The following is a 17938-nucleotide window of genomic DNA, read 5'->3' as shown; positions in this document are numbered from 1 at the left end:
CTCAGAACAGGGTCTGGAACTTTCTAATCATTCAGTAACTTCATTTCTACAATGTTTTGAAAATAGTGCCAAGTGGGGCTTGGGCTTGGGAGCTGGAGGTCCACAAATATGAAAGGCATCAAGTGAAGTTGTGAAGAACCTGGCCAGCCTCCAGACAGGAAAACTTACCACCCTCATCTCAGAAAACAAAGCCCATGCAGAGGCTGTCCTTCCCAGCATGTCTTCCTCTAGGGCAGGATCTGTAAAACGAGGAGCAGGACTGGCTGCATAATTTGCAGGGCTCAGTGCAAAATGAAAATTCGGGACTTCTTGTTCAGAAAGTACTAAGGATTTCAAGAAGGCAGCAACAAAGCATTAAACGGAGTGTGGGGCCCTGCTGAGCCCAGGATCCTATGCAGCTTCTCAGTTTGCATGCCCCTGGAGCCGGCCCCTGGGAGTGAGGGAGAGTTGGGGGGAAGGAGGATGGGAGAGAAAATCAGTTCTACCTTAGGAAAAAAAGTTGAGTTGGTTTTAGAGCATAAGAGCCACGTTCAAGTACACCCACACTGGAGCCCACCTGGGGACACACATTTCATAAACCTGCTTCTTGCGAGGTGTGTCCCTCACTGTGTGGAGGACTGGCAAGCCAGGGGCTGCTCATTTGTTTAGCTTTGCAGTTGCCAAAAGCAAGGCCAGCATTTTAGGGCCACAGTGCAAGATAAAATTTATAGGCTCTCTCCAGCAGCCTGTGCCTTACTCAGGGTTAATCTGGTTTATTAGAGGAGTAGCAAGGACGTGTGAAAGACGCCTTGGAAGGGCTCCATGTCGCAGCCTTGACTCCTCATAAAACGGGCTGTCCCCACCAGTCCCTGGCACAACTTCTACAATACATCAGCCCAAGGAGGCAGAGGCAGGCTCCCCGCCAGTCTCCCAGCACTCACTTCATTTGCTGTGGTTGAAGCACCAGTACTAACTCCCCTTAGGACTTTCAGGTTTTCCAGCAAATTCCCAGCCTGGGATCGAAGAGAGCAAGGGCTTTGTGGGAAAATGTACTGGGAGCAGGGGGAGGGAAGGCCTCTGGGGTTGAGGAGCTGCAGGGTAGGCGCTGGAGGGAAGAGACGTTGAGAGAATGAGAGTGGGCAGAGCAAGTTCTTAATCAACACACTGCTAAGTCTCCTTGCCAAGAATACTCACTCACTCCTAAGCTGCCAAAAGACCTGATGGAGAAGTTGCTATCTGAACTCCAAGCAAGTATTCACTTATGTGGTTAGTTAGAGCAATTAAAAACAATATGCAGGTTATGGTAGAGAATAATGCATCCCATGGTCCAAAGTCCTTTCAAATACCAATGATTGATGATGCATCAGTTCATTTGCATAATATGAGGAATGGTGTTTCAGTTCTTCAAAACACCGAACGGAGTTCCCTCCCCCATGTTATCTCAAGAGCTGCACCAGTAAAGAAATATCCCTGTGCCTTTTTATGTCATCTTGACACTTGGAATGAATTGACAAGGCCCAGCACAATTCATCTCTTCTTCAAACCTTTGTTGCAATATCCATGGGATTCAACTGTGCAGCTGAGCCAGTGAATGGTATATGTTCATCCAGGTTTACTGAGATCTGAAATCCAGGTGTTTGCTTCTGAGCTTATATGTGTTGGAAATTTTTCTGCAGAGTTCGTTGCAGTCTGTGTAAGGCAGAATTGGAAAAACTTGGCTATAAATGACACCTGCTATGATAGTTACACAGGCTTCTTTGTGGAAAGGGCAGCCCATTTTTAAACAGGCACTGGACAGAGGATTGCTGGAACTGTGCTTACCTCTTCTTTTGGCCATTGTAATTTTGTTTCTGAAGAATATTTAGGACATTTTTAAGAATATTTTACCCTTGCCAAGAAGAAGCAGGTTTCCGAGTCTTTAGGGTTTGCAAATTATGGTTTCTCTGTTAATTTTTCAGAAATTAGTATCTCGAAAAAATATATTTTTTTTTGAGACGGAGTCTCGCTCTATTACCCAGGCTGGAGTGCAGTGGCATGATCTCAGCTTATTGCAAGCTCCGCCTCCCGGGTTCACGCCATTCTCCTGCCTCAGCCTCCTGAGTAGCTGGGACTACAGGCGCCCGCCACCACGCCCGGCTAATTTTTTGTATTTTTAGTAGAGACGGGGTTTCACCGTGTTAGCCAGGATGGTCTCGACCTCCTGACCTCGTTATCCACCCCCCGTCAGTCTCCCAAAGTGCTGGGATTACAGGCGTGAGCCACCGCGCCTGGCCTTGAAAAAGTATTTTAAGAAGGTTTTGCTTCAAAGATTCTTGCTCCCGTAACACAGTAATTTATGGCTGACACAGATTTTAGAAGACCCTTAAAACTCCTCTGAATAAAGATACTAGAGACCATAACAAATAGAATGAACCTATGCAAGATGTGCTTTTATGCATCTATGAATCATTCTGTGAATCAAAGCTATTTAATGAACTCTCTACCAAAAGATTATTGAGAAAAACTTCGCGTTGGTTGGAACATCCCAAAATTAAATATAATTTATAGTTACATTACAAACAATTGTTCAAGTGAGAGGCTAATATAAGTCAGAATAATGAACTGCATAACCTGTTAGACTATAAAAGGTGATAAAGTATGTTTTTACATCAACTGTTTATCATAAGAAGCACAATGAATTGCAAAGATTATTAAATCCAGGCTGCTGCCCAGAGTGATGGTAAAGTTGAGGAAACCTGGGAAAGAAGTTGGGTCCACAGGGAAATGCTAGGCCAGGCTTCACCTGTTTTACAGTCTTGACAACCAGCTCTCCTCTCCTCAGGGTCATTTTGGCCCTGGAACTGGTCCTTTCCAGGGTGAGCAGGGGAGAGTTAGGCTGAAGAATATTTGATTGATGGATTTACTATAAATGTACTCAATCTGGTAATGATGAACATTTTGATGTTTGTTAATCATTCTAACATTTTGAACATCCTGGTCTTTTGTTACTATAAACAATGCAAAAAAGAACAACCCCATATGTATGCTTTGTACACTTTTTGGGCTTATGTGTCCTTAGAAGAGCCAAATTCTTGTTGCGTCAATGTGTATGTGCATTTCCTACTGCCAATTTGCCTTCTAAAGAGGTTGTACCAATTTATACACCTGCCAGAATTTTATGAGAATATCTATTACTTCACACACATGCCAACGCAGCATGCTATTCAACTTTTGGATCTTCATTCATCTGTTAGGTGAAAATGGCATCTCAGGATAGTATTCATTTGCATTTATTTTCTTATGAGTAAGCCAAATATCTTTTTATAGGTGAGAAGGCCATTTTGTAATTTGTTTTTCCGTAAACTCCTTTCATGTTATTCATTTCACTTTTCGGTTGCTGGTCTTATTAATTTTCAAAAGCTCTTTATATATTAATAAAGTTATCCCTTTTTCTATCATATATGTTTCAACTACTTTCCTTAATTTTTCACTTGATACCTTTGTTAAGGTATTAGTGCTTTATTTTGCAATGCAGACATTTTATGCAGTAACATTTTCAATCATGTTAAATGTGCTAATTTTTTAGAATGCAGTAAGGACACTGTGGAATAATAGTGAGAAATGCCACCCATTCAGTATGTGGGGTGCTTTTCCTCAACACGGTGACTTCCAGAAATATCTGGACAGGTGTCACCACGTCTGCCATTTCACACACCATCCATGGCTGTCATAGGTTGCCTCTCCCAAAAAACAGACTCTGAGGCAGCACTGTATGTGTAGGAAGTTTATTGTGAATTGCTTCTGGGAACAGCATTAGTCTGAGGAAAGCAGGGAAGGGGGCCCTCAACTGATCCTATAGGGATCCCTGGAGCTAGGATGGCCCTTCAGAGGTGTCTCAACTAAAGCCAAGGTGGAAGGGGCTTGTACTCCACATAAATCTGTTCTTAAATGAGGGATGCCCCCAGGGAGAGAAGGCACTATTGGGTGTGGCAGCTCCCTTCAGCTGACGATAATTCCCCAAGAGGGGCTAGGCTGTGAGACTTCAGCTGCAATGCTTCCAGCAACTGGAAACAATCCTTGGTCCTGAAGGGGAGGGCCTGGGTGGCATGCCCAATACTCACTCTACTGCCTATTCTGGCTGCCCCCTCTCAATTTAGACTGAGTTCTAGAATCTTTAGGCTTCAGAGCTTTGCCAACGTATGCTCTCTTCAGGTTTACACCGTTTAAATACCTTTTTAGTGCATAGAGAAAGGGCCAGTCACACGGCCATTGGCCTGACTGAGAGTTTTTTCGTCTCTTCTCTCCCAGGGTCTTTATGGTTCTTTGACACCTTGCACAGAGATGTGAAAATGCTATAAAAAGCTCCCATGCTTGCAAATAAAGTGAACCAGACACAGTAATTAAAGAGATGAAGATGGCTGCAAATATAGGGCTTTTAGGAGATTTTGGCTGATTTGTTTCAGCAGTGATGGAAGGAGAAACAGGATTGCACTTAATTAGCCCCAAGACCCAGGTGGCCTTTGCTTTTCCATGCCTGTTACCCACTGAGCGCCATCATACCGCTGAGCTGGAAGCTCCTTTCTGGATGGTTTGATAGGCATTGCAAATCCTCTCAGAGGGCCTCTTTCAGAACCCACAATAGCGCGCCTAGCAAAACATCACCACATGTGCATAGTACCACTTCCTTTTTAGGGCTGCTGGCTCTTACTGGAATCAGGTTTTCCTGGTGCTTTCTTTGGCTCCTGGCCACCAGCTGCTGCTGTGCCTGGAACAGGGCAGACAATGAAGAGTGGAGACTGTAGCTGATGCCGCTGGTGCCCTGCCCACATCCCCTAGGCAGGCCCTGCTCTGCAGGCTCCCACGGCTTTGCTCGGTTCTCAGAGTTAATGACCCTGCAGGCAGCCTCATTCAGTAACGTGGATAAATACCCCAGCTTCCTTGCCTCTAGAGTGGGGCCAGTCTGAGGCTTGCTGTATGGAGTTCCCTGGGCGCTCCGGCAGGATTGCATCCCGCTTGCTCACAGAAAAACCTACTTATTAGCACACTGTATTTTGGCCTCCTTCCTTTCCCCCACTTCTCTCCCCTACTCCCCTACTGCTGTTTCCTGGGATCACTTCCCAGCTCAACTACCGGCTCTCAAATCCTTATCTGCCGGAGCCAGACAAGTGTCAAGGTGTAAACGTTGCCAGGCAAAGGGTTCCATCTGGGAAATCATGTTGAAAAGTGTATGTCCTGCCTTCTCCCCCATCTTGTGCATCCAAAGCAAAAACATCCAACCAATCCAAAACAAGCAGACAAGAACAACAGCAATAAAAAAATCAGCAACATCTGTTATGTTGTCCACAGAGGACATGTCCTAATTGTCTGAACTGGTCTGTGCAAATGTGTTAGTTCTTACATTGCTGGCTTCAAAACTACTTTCCAGGCAGAATTCCAGCCACCCTTTCTACTGGTTCTTAACTTGCGGTTTGCATAATCTTCCTGATTCTTGACATCACACCCAGCGCGTTGTCAGCTTATACCCACCAGGATAGAAGGGAAAGGGGGTATTTGGTGATGAGTCCAGTATTACTTCCAGCCACTCAGAGCCTGGTTTTGATGAACTGCATCTGTGAATGTGCACTTATTTTCTCTATGACCATATCAATACTCTGAGCTGATAGAGATTAAAAGGGGAAAACAGAGCTCGAGAGTTTTACAACTCCTGCTGGAGTTGCAATGTGTGTTCCTATCTGTCTGTTTGATTGGAAATTCAAATCATCTCACATTTTAGGCAATTGGTAGCCTCATAAGATAACAAATCTGACAGTTTATGGCTCAATCTGTGTCTTGCTGTCTTTAAAGGAAAGGTAGTAAAAATTGAAATTATGGAAAACAGATAAATGCCGAAGTCCTGGGACAGTGCATTTTATAATGATCACATCTGCTGCAAAGTGCCTGAAAAATGGCTCTGGAAAGCTCCCGGTGCCGCAGAGCAGCAGCTCACACAGTGAAGCAGAGCTGGACAGGAGAGGACATGAGATGTGAGCATTTCCCACAGCATATTCACCTTGTGTTGATGAGTGTGACTGCTCCTTTCTCCCTTTTGTTTTTTGTTGCAGCTGTTCAGCATCTTTCAAAGCACGTGAGATTCCCGTCTATCTCCGCCCAGCTTGGGAAGGAAAAAGGAAATGGACAGGCGCAACAGTCAGCGGGGCTGGTGTGTGTGCCGGCGGGAGAGAGAGGTGGAGAGAAGATGTGCAAATATCAGCAGCTGCTCTGATTTTTGTGGTTATCATTTGCTGTGATATTGGATCCTTGTGGCAACTTTGTCTACCTGGTAGGTCAGGGGGGCAAATTAGAAATTCAAGCCTAATTATATGATTTGGAAAGATAACGATAATCATGAGAAAGAATTAATGATAATCGTTAAATTAAGTATGAACCAAGGACTGTGCTTAGTCCACTATGCAGAATATTTTACTTAATTCTAACAACCCTCAGGGGAAGGTATTAATACAGTAGTATTCCCATTTTCAAGATGAGGAAATCAAGGTTCAGAGAGAGCACAGGACACGATCAAATGAAATCGAGGTGATCGGACTTCATGTGCAGTGGTCTGATTTGAGTTAGAGCTGTGTTCAATCTAGAGCAACTTTTTCCCAACCAAGAGTGGGAATGGACTGTCTCCTTCCTAGGTGTGCTTTTTTCCACCACCCAGACTCCTCGTCTCTTCTTTTTCACTCCTACCTGCCTAGGTGGCTGTCAAGTCCCTTCTGCTCATTAAACTATGAATAGCTCACAATGCTTGACAGGAGGCTTCTTTCAGGGGTTTTGCATTTTCACCTGGAACCCCACGCTCAAACCAATGAGCTCCAAGGACTGCTTCATGGTGTGAAGGGATGGTTGGACAGCTGAGCCTTGTATTAATTTGGGTTCCTCCACAAGCTAACTCTGTGTCAAGAATGTATTGGGAGGTGAGACCCTGGCAAGGGACTGAAGGAGTGGAAAAGTAAAGGGAAGGCAGCCATCGAAACTTGTTGTAACCTTCGCGGGCTAATGGAATTTAATCCCCACTGAGAAACCCTGGTAGACATCTGTCCTTATGAGGAAGCATACACCTCAGAATTATACTGTTCAAGGGGCCAGGAAACTTGCATATTTATACGTATTCCCCTGGTTGTGGCTGAGGGCTTCTGTGTTGGGGAGTGTTAATTCCCTGCAGCTTCTGGCCTGGCATACAGGTGGCAACATAAGCTTCCATGGCTGGAGAAAGCCTCAGGCAGAGAGAAGCAGGTGCTGGCACTGGGAAATCAGGTCAGAAGTTACTAGCACAGAACGGGCCAGGGGATACGGGCAGGCATTGGGCTACTGCTTGACCTGCTGCAAACTTCCTTGGAGTTCTTAAAACCACAGGCCTTGAAGTTAGGAGTTTCGATCTGAATGGGCATCTCCCTTAGCTTCTAGGGGACACCAACATGTTTTTGCCTTCTAGGCAAAAAGATAGTTAAAAGAACAAAGGGTGATTATTGGACACAGCTGGACATGGTGTTCAGTGTGTGTGTGTGAGATAGTGATGGTTATATAATTGTCTTCTAAACTTGAAGGAAATAAAAACGGTACCAGTTGAGGCTGAGTGCAGTGGCTCCCGCCTGTAATCCCAACACTTTGGGAAGCCGAGGCGGGCGGATCACAAGGCCAGGCGATTGAGACCATCCTGGGCTAACACGGTGAAACCCGGTCTCTACTAAAAATACAAAAAAAAAAAAAAAAAATTAGCTGGGCATGGTGGCACATGGCTATAGTCCCAGCTATGCGGGAGGCTGAGGCAGGGGAATGGCTTCAACCCAGGAGGTGGAGGTTGCAGTGAGCTGTGATCATGCCACTGCACTCCAACCTAGGCAACAGAGCGAGACTCCATCCCCCGCCCAAAAAAAAAATGGTATCAGTTTTTTCTCCACCTTCCCTTTTCTTCTTAAGAAGCTTTGATTTAAAGTCCAGCAGATCCTATTATTGCCTCTAAGTCTTTTATAATACAGTTGAAATTGTCTACTGCTCTGCATGACAGTAACCAATTCTAGGTACTCTACTTTTTAAAGCATGTGTTTATTTAAGTGACAGTAGTACAGGGTCTCTGTGTTTGATTCTATATGACTACTTTAAATGATAGTTACAGCATTTATTTATCTAGTCATTTTAATGATTCTTTTGTGAAATAAATGGGTAGCAAGCATTCTCTACACAGAAAACTTTGCAGCCTCTCTCTGAATCAAAATGATTTTTTAAAGAAGCAAAATAACTAATTCATTCACTAAACAGCTGTTTTTGGAAAGAGTAGTTATTTGGCTGAATTTAAGTGCTCCCCTCTTCTGCAAATTACTTGTGTGTGTATATGTGTGTGTGTTTGTATAGTCCAGATAGTATTAGCTATGGTTATCCATTAACAAAAAATAGGCCATTAAGAAAATTTCTAAATAGTGTATCTGTACTGGATATCTGTGAGGATTTGGGGGAGGTTGATCTCTCCAACATTCATTTCTGTTTTATTTTGTTAGAATGTCCCCAATGTGTGTAGATATTTGTAGCTTGGTCTTTCATCTCCAGCTTCTAGGAGGCACACCAAATGCATTACCTAGGCTGGGGCAATTGAAAGTTCCAGGTAAGATTTCACAGCTTGAGCAAGCAATACAAAGAGAAAGCTTTGGTGCACATCCCCTATAGGAGCCTCAAGTGAGAGGTGATGGTGGATATACAGTGGTGACGATCACAGAAGTAGTGTTTAGCCATAATGATGTTCTGGTGATTTTGTTTCCTGTTTCTTGTCCCTCTGGAGTTGCCTCTATATATTCACTGAAATAACAATTGAGAGATTGCTCTGAACCAGTTACTATTTAATATTTCAGATACATGGGATACAGAAGCAGGCAAAACTGATCTACTCCCTGGAATCATTCCTAAAAATAATCATAAATCCCTCTCTTTGCACCTAGGACTTTGCAAAGTGATGTTACAGGGTCTCCCAACAAGAGGCAGAATCTAATTTTCTTTTAACCGTTTTGGAGTTGAATTTGGGTTGGCTAATGGAACTGTCACAAATGTGACACACTCAGAGGTACAAAGGGTAATTTCTTACTGCAACCCTGTTGTGTCAGAAACACTGAGCACCATACAAACAAGCCTAAGCTGGCTGGCTAGAGGATAAGGGATCACATAGAAAAAAATTCAACAGCGCAGCCAAGGGTCAGTGTGCTCTCTGCTGACCCCATTGATAAATTCAGATGAATGAGCTTCAGTCAAGGTCAACCAACCCTGCCCCAGACCAGAGGGACCACCCAGCTATGGGCAGCTCTAATTGCCAAACTATAGAATTATGAACTATAAGGGCCGGGCATGGTGGCTTATGCCTGTAATTCCAGCACTTTGGGAGCCTGAGGCAGGTGGATCACCTGAGGTCAGGAGTTCAAGACTAAGCTGATCAACATGGAGAAACCCTGTCTCTACTAAAAATACAAAAAATTAGCCGGGTGTGGTGGTGCATGCCTGTAATCTCAGCTACTCGGGAGGCTGAGGGAGGAGAATCACTTGAACCTGGGAGGCGGAGGTTGTGGTGAGCCAAGATCACACCATTGCACTCCAGCCTGGGCAACAAGAGCGAAAGTCCATCTGAAAAAAAAAAAAAAAGAATTATGAACTGTATAAATTGTTGCTGTTTTTAGACACTAGGTTTTGAAATGATTTATTACTCAGCAAAGGTCTAGTGGGTGGGTAGTCTAATATATATATATATATATCTTACATATATATAAATCTAAGCTGATGAAAACTGCTGTAAACATTTAAGAAGAGAAAGGAAAAAGAGCAATCAGGAAAGCTTTTCTTAAAAACATACTTGAGCCTGTGGATGCCTGCAGAACAGCTGTTTCAGAGAGGGGAGGCAGTAAGTACAAATATTTTGAGGCAGGAGCATGCTTGGTATATTCAGGGGAAGATGAGCAGGCCAGATGTGAACTAAGAGAAAGCCAGAGAGTGGGGAGGGAAATGCAGTGAGAGAGTGATACGGTTTGGCTCAGCGTCCCCGCTATAATCTCATCTTGAATCGTAATCTCCATGTGTCAAGGGAGGGACCTGTGATCTCCATGTGTTGAAGGAGGGAGGTGATTGGATCATGGGGCCGTTTCCTCCATGCTGTTCTCATGATAGTGAGTGAGTTCTCAGGAGATCTGATGGTTTTATAAAGGCATCTTTCCTCTTCACTTTCTCCTGACCTCGTGATCCGCCCACCTCGGCCTCCCAAAGTGCTGGGATTACAAGCGTGAGCCACCGCGCCTGGCCATCCTCTTCACTTTCTCTTCTCTCTCCTGCTGCCTTGTGAAGAAGGTGCCTGTTTCTCCTTCTACCATGATCGTAAGTTTCCTGAGGCCTCCCCAGCCATGTGGAACTGTGAGTCAATTAAACTTCTTTCCTTTATAAATTACCCAGTCTTGGGCAGTTCTTTAAAGCAGTGTGAAAGTGGACTAATACAGAGAAGTATACAGGGACCAGTAATTACTGCGGAAGATGGAACATCAAATGCATGTTTTCAGAATAAAAGTGTGTGCTGAGACACATCGAGTGCCTGAGCACCACCTGTGCTTGGCCAGACCAATGGGAGAAAATGATCCGGGAAGTCAAAATGAGCAGGTTCAGCCATCTGGAAGGGTGTGAAAGTGGTATGGGAGTGAGGAGGGGAGGCAATGAAGCAACTGAAAAAAGAACAATTAAAAAATATGATGGACAAATAAATTGATTTATATTCTACTAGCTCTTTGCTTCCCATGTACAAATCAACAACTTTGCAGATATTTTTCTTCCAGGAAACCTTAAAATCACATATTAGATGTCCCTTGCTGACATGCTTTTACATGCGTTTCCTCACCTCTTATGTAGTGATTAGTGTGTAACTAGGGACATTATTTTTAATTTTAGGCCAGTCATAAAGTAATTAGGAAGATAAATCTGTTACATGAAAGAATCAATCATTTTACTCATTCCAAAGTCAAATTGAATTTTTTTTATCCAAGTCATTGCACTCTATGAGAGATTATACTGAGTTTTCTGCATTATTTTCAAGTTACAAATTATAAACAGGAAAAATTAGTACAGTATACACACTAGTGAGTTTACATATGGCAGAAATTCAGTTCTGCATGGTTAGCCTCATTCATCAAAGAACACTTCAAGCATGAATCTAGACACCATATAGTTTTGTGACAGTAATTTACTAAGGAATATCCTGGTATTCTAAGAGGGTTGAACCACCTTGACCGAATATTCCCCAGGAGTATAAGACGTTCAGCACCATGTGGCAAGTGAGGGCCAGGGACTGTGTACTAAATGATTTCAAGAGTCAGATCTGGTAATGTGTTTCCAAGTACAATGGCAAGGCAGAAAAGACCCAGAGTAGTTACCTGAAATTAAATGTTGGAGCCACAAGATTGAGGCTCCCTGAAGAAACCAAAATGGGCAACCAAACAGTGGGTTGTAGGGTAGTCTGAGGATAATGGAGGTCAGTAAATAGGTCCCTGTGTGTTTTTCACTTGATGCCTAGGGAAATAATACCTAAAGAAGGAGTTAGAGGGGCTGATAGGTGACCAGGGATGCTTTTTTAGGGAAGAAAATGTAAATGTGGATACAGATGAGCTGGGGTCTTTCCTATTGCCTGAGGATGATTCAATAAGAAGACCTAGTATGGAGATTGAGTAGAGAACATCCAGCCTCGTTGTCCTCAGTGGAGAGCAGGATTGAGACAGCTTCTGGCAGACGGGATAGCTGTGGACACATTGTAATTGTGCCCCAGACGCCGTAGGTCTGCGGTCGTGCACTTGGTTTCAGCTTGCAAGGGCTCTAGAGACAGTGCTGTCCAACAGAGCTTTCAGAGATGATGGAAATGTTCCACATCTGCATTGTCCATTACAGTAGCCACATGTGACTGCTGAGTATTTGAAATGTGGTGTATGTGACTGAAGAGTTGAATTTTGAATTTTATTTTAATTAATTTGAATTTATTTGAATTTATTTTAATTAATTAAAATAACAATTCAAATTTGAATAGCCACATGTAGTTAATGGCTAACAGCCCTATTGGCCAGCACCACTCTAGAACATTTGCTTTTTAGGGCCTCTGCCCCTGATGTGGTGATGGGGATTTTATGGGAGTTCAGGGCCTCCATGAAAGCTGACTGTCTGCTTTGGTGTTTTTAAGACCTAGAATAAAGCCTGGTGCGGTGCAGTGTAGATGCTCAGTAAACATTTGTTGAATACATTAATTAATTAATTGAGGGAAGGGCAATCAATCACATGTAACGCTCCGAGATCAATATTTATTTCCAAAGTTTTACCAAATTGCCATCATCTTGGTTTCCCTTAGGGAATGGCTCCTTGGTCAGGGTGATCTGTACCAAAGCTTTCCTTTGAAAGCTTCTTGCTAAGGACAGGACCATGACAGTGAATCTCCATCCTGACTGGCTTCAAATGATTCTCCCAACTCAGGCTTAGTTGTTACATATTTTGAAAGCTGCATATTGTTTGCAACATTTGTGGAAAATTATATTGAAAGACTAAGTTAACATGTTGTAAATTCTCTCACCCTACAGAGTACCAGGATCTAGTTTTTTACCATGTGAAAATGCCATAATAATTGCCATTGGTTATGTGCCAAGCACAAAACTAGACACTTTGTAAGTAGCACTTCTGGTCATTATGACAATCCTGTAAATAAAAATTTCCATCTCCCTTTTACTGATGAGGAAAATAAGGCTCAGAGATATTTAGTTTACTTGTCCAAGGTTACACACCTTCCAAGTAGTTGAGCTCTGTGTGCCTTCAAAATCCATGCACCTTTCAGTGTACCCCCTTGACTCAAAACACTGTTATTGCATCCTTCAAGGGACCCAAGAGCCTAGGAATGTAGAAAAGAAATAATGTTCACTGCAAATTGCTTGTTTTAGGAATATGTAACTAAAGAAACAAACAACCTACTATCTTAACAGGCTCCTTTTTGCCTGGGCCCAAATATAATTATGTATACTATAGAAATGATAGCCACCTAAAGCATAGTACTGCCCAGTGGAAAAAGGTGGTCTTTATCCTAGATGACGAATTATCCGCTTAGATAATAAATCTGAGAGAGCTTTGTGAAGGATGACTTACAAGAAAGACAAGAGTTTCCATTGGGAAGCTAGAGAGCAGGGTAGAAAATTATTGTGGTAAGTTTATTTATGTTACCATTTTGGGCTTTTATGAGAAATCCTAAAAGCCACATCTCTGGAGCTGGAAACTTGGCAGAAAGACAAAATAAAATGTCCCATTTCTATCTAAGGAGTTACTAACATGATGGCCACGGGAGTCATTCTCTTTCCAGAAATGATTGAGCCGAATGTATTGTAATTAGAAGGGAGAAACAAACCTAGAATCCAGTCAAGATGACTCTCTTGTCTCTCATTTGCTGCCAACTTGCAGCACCTGCTGGGAAGCCCAATGCTTTGCCTCATTTTCATCAGGACTTGGCTAATAGACCAGCAAGCTATGCAAAGTCAAGCTCTGAATGGCCTTGTTTGAGAAGAATTGAAGACAGGAAAGAAGAAATCTTCAGGTCACGGATTCTATTCTTCCTTTTATATGAGCTAGGAAGCAAGTCCAGAGGGGGTAGAATGACTTGTTAAAGGATCTCATGTCAATCTCCAGCATCCAAGTCCAATCCTTGAACAACGCCACCCTTCACAGTGAATGTGACCGTGACTCTTGCTCCCCGTTGCCTTAGTCCTCTCACCCTGGCCATAATTTTTGTTCTATTCTTTACTTTTCCCAATGCTTTTCTACAGGCATAATTGTTCATGAATTCCAGTGCTGAGAAAGTGCTTGCCTGCTATTTGGCATCATCATTGTCATCTTCCTAATCACTACCAACCACTAGCACCTAGCAGATCGCACTTATTTAGAGACTACAACTGTGTGATGAGCCTGCTGAGATATACTGATAAATCATTTGAAGTAAGCATATGCCATAGATCTCTAAGAAGCTTCTAATAGAGAGGGGTAGGAACTATACAATTACACATGCCCTAACATAGTTATAATGGTTGTTGTAGTTAGTATTTATTGAGCATTTACTAGGTACTATATCTAATGTTAAACATTCTGCATGTACGGTCTCCCTTAATTCTCAAATTCTACCTACGAGGTGGCAACTGGTATTATCTGCTTTTTCTGAACAAGGAAACTGAAATGGAGAGAGCTTAATAATTTGTCCAAAGTCATGCTCTGCTGACTCTTAAAGCTGAAGATTTTCCATTACCACATTCAGGGAGTTGTGTGCCAAGCACAGGAATTCTTTTGCACTTGAAGCTCCCCAGTAATATAAGACTCCCTGCCCTTTCCCCCACATCTCTCCAGAGATGGAACCCTGTGTTAGAGTAAGAAATCCAGAGCCTATGTTCCTGCCTGGGCCTGCTGGAGTCACTCAGTGGGCCTCCCCTCCCTCCCAAGGCCTCTCCTGACTCACTGTCCCCCAACCCCAAAGAAGCATGTTAATGCATGAATACAGGTCCAGATTGATACATGGATGGATAGCCATCACCTACCTGGAATGCCAGGGGCTTCAGGGTGGTTATCATGGTCAAAACTATTAGCTCATCATGTCCATAACTGTGCCTTAAATTCTCTCATTAGCTTTACGTTACAAGTTAAGACCTGCTATTTGTAAATATCCTCTTAAAAATGCCAGGATAAGTTCTTAACTCAGCAACCAGCAGGGTCTTAAAAGATCACTTATTGTTTGGCATTTGAAGTGTACTTTTCCACAGAAGCCATGTTGAAAAACACTGGTTAGATTTCTACACTGGCCCACAAATCCTTCGCTTTTTGGCCCTAATGTACCTGTCATTTGGTACTAGTAGTGCTGTGGTACTATTTCAACTCTATCCATTTCTGAAAATTGTTTCAATGGGAAAATGCAACAAGTTTCAACGCAAGATACTACACACACAACCTTTCCTTTTACTAGTGGGACTGGGAACTGATTGCCTGGTCTTCCCTAAGAGTGACAATAGGCATCCCTTGCCCTGGCCCTGATCATTGGCCCTGGAGTTTCCTGTCTTGGCACAGGTACCAAGCAGAACATGCTGGAGGCTGCTGTGTGTGGAGTTATGGGAATAATCAGAGAGGTGATGTTTTGGGGAAAACTGAACCTAAAGCCAGTCACATTACATGATTGGCAAACCTCATATTATATAATCTGGCAAAACTTAATAAAATTAAATAACAAATATACCTCCCACTTGACCCAGCAGTGCCTGCAGAAATCTAGCCTCAGAAATAAAATAATCTGTATCTAAGGAAATATGCACACATGTGCACACACACACATACACTGTGGTTCTATTTTTTAGTAGCAAAATCTGGAAAACAACATAAGTGTCTATCAACAGGCAAATAAATTATGGTACATATTTAACATGGAATATTATGTATCTATTTAAAATTCTAGTTAGAACTACATCTATTAGCTTGGAGGATGTCCATGAGGTATTGTCAAAAAGGAAAATAAATCTGTAAGATAATATGCATATTATAAGTCAGATTTTGTAAAATGGGATCAAGAGCAGCTGAAAGCAAATAAACAAAAAAAATCTGCCCTCTCTATATGTCTGTGATGTATGGTTGGTGTGAGAGTGGAGAACCATTTGGAATAACTTATACCAGGGGCTCAACAGTGGCAGCCTCAAGAAAGTAGGGGCAGGGGTTTATATACTATACTCTGTGCCATTTTAGTTTGTTCAATTTATTTTGGAAGCACTGTTGCTTCTGTAAGGCTTAACTTTTTTTCTTTTTTTCTTTTTCTTATTTTTATTTTTATTTTTATTTTTTAGATGGAGTCTCGCTCTGTCACCCAGGCTGGAGTGCAGTGGCACATTTTGGCTCACTGCATGCTCCGCTTCCCAGGTTCACGCCATTCTCCTGCCTCAGCCTCCCGAGTAGCTGGTAGCTGGGACTACAGGCGCCCGCCACCATGCCCGGCTAATTTTTTCTATTTTTTTTTTTTAGTAGAGACAGGGTTTTGCTGTGTTAGCCAGGGTGGTCTCGATCTCCTGACTTCGTGATCCGCCCGCCTCGGCCTCCCAAAGTGCTGGGATTACAGGTGTGAGCCACTGCGCCCGGCCATAACTTTTTCTCTTAAAAAGTTGAAATTAATGCCGGGCATGGTGGCTCATGCCTGTAATCCCAGCACTTTGAGAGGCTGAGGCGGGCAGATCACCTGAGGTTAGGAGTTCGTGACCAGCCTGGCCAACATGGTAAAACCCCGTTTCTACAAAAAATACAAAAAATAGCTGGGCGTGTTAATGGGCGCCTGTAATCCCAGTTACTTGGGAGGCTGAGGCAAGAGAATCGCTTGAACCTGGGAGGTGGAGGTTGCAGTGAGCCGAGATCACGCCATTGCACTCCAGCCTGGGCAACAAGAGAGCAGAACTCCAAAAAAAAAAAAAAAAAAAAAAATGTTGAAATTAAAAAAAAACAGTTGAAATTTAAAAACACAAAATGAAAGGTGAAAGAAAGTACTGAAAACATTCCAAGCAAGGCTGTTTCAATGTTTCATAGGCTGTGCCTTGGGCATGATTAGGAGGAAACAGTTGGGGTTCCATACCTGGCCTAGGTAGTAGCAGTGGTGGTCCTGGGGCAGATGTGATGGAGATAATAGTAATTCTTACAGAAGCAGGAGCTCCAAACATACTTCTAAAGGCAGAGGAGGTGGGAATGAAATGGGGGAAAGTAAAACATTCCTGAAGAACAATACTTCTCCACCATATATATTCCTATAGGCAGAAAAATAATCTTATTTTGTGTCTATAGCTCCTGGCATCATACCTAAATCAGATATTGTCATGATGCTCTGATCTGGGACAAAAAAAACAACTTCACCCTCCCCCCACCCCAAAACACAAACACAAACACATACACACACACACACACACACACACACACAATGGTGAGATAGGCAGGTGTCTGGGAGCGCTAGATTTTATTTTTATATGTAAAGCATTGATAAGATAGACAGAGGATCTTAGGTAGGGATGACTCCTTGGAAGAGAGAGTTCAGTAAGTCATTTATACCTTAAATAAGAATGAGCTCATCAGGATATTCTTCTATATTCCTTGCCCAGGATTTGGCAGAGTGACAAAGAAACATGCCAAATAGAGACTGAATAATAGCTCTGCTAGATGACTTATGTCTTGCTGAACAAACATTTCCCAGATCTGTTAGAGTATCAAAGCATCATCTTCCCTTTTCAATATTTTGACAACATAAAAATCATCATCATCATCATCATCAATATCATCATCATCATTGTCATCATGACCACTAAGGTGAACTGAGTGCTTGTGTTCCAGGCACTCTGCTAAAAGCTTTATATCCACCGTCTCATTTTATGTGTATAACATCCCTATGAGGTAAGACTCTATTATTATCTTTATTTTACACATAGGGAAATCAAGCCAGGATTCAAACGCACTTTATTTGATTCAATACCCATACTCTTAATAAACTTGGGAGGAAGTTGCTACCACATACTTGTTAGGGCTCAAACCAGCTCCCTGAAATTAAATTTCCATGAGTGTAAAGTGACATATGTGGGTTCCCCAGAAATCAATTTCATTAGTCTATGATGACATATCCCCAGATTGGAAACAGCACTTATGAAAAGCTGCTGAGGATTTAGCCGATCATGAGCCTGACCTGAGCCAAGAGTGTGATGTAGCTTATTAAAACAACAATCTGACACTGATTCAATAGAAGTACAGGGTTGTAATGTTATTAAGTAACAGGTCTGTCATACTCTATTGTTCAAAAACAAAAAATCAAGAATATTTTTTCTTGTGGACAATACATTTTAAAAATAAGCATGTACGAACGACAGTGTTTCAGGAGAAGCATGACAAAGAATTTTCTTTTTTTTTTTTTTTTTTT

At 42.6% G+C, this 17938-nt stretch overlaps 1 long non-coding RNA gene across 1 annotated transcript in view; it reads right to left on the bottom strand.

The window, feature by feature from the left end:
* Positions 1 to 9513: 9513 nt before the first annotated feature.
* LOC116470348 (uncharacterized) overlaps positions 9514 to 17938 on the bottom strand; it is a 23788-nt gene continuing 15363 nt past the window's right edge. The window contains exon 4 of the long non-coding RNA XR_004248584.1: positions 9514 to 9600. This is a non-coding gene — a long non-coding RNA (uncharacterized LOC116470348). The remainder of the gene's footprint in view (positions 9601 to 17938) is intronic.

The sequence above is a fragment of the Hylobates moloch genome, unplaced genomic scaffold (genome assembly GCF_009828535.3).
Source record: "Hylobates moloch isolate HMO894 unplaced genomic scaffold, HMol_V3 SCAFFOLD_6, whole genome shotgun sequence".
NCBI classification, from domain to species: Eukaryota; Metazoa; Chordata; class Mammalia; order Primates; family Hylobatidae; genus Hylobates; species Hylobates moloch.
The sequence above is the reverse complement of the archived record's forward strand: the minus strand, read 5'-3'. Positions and strand labels throughout refer to the sequence as shown.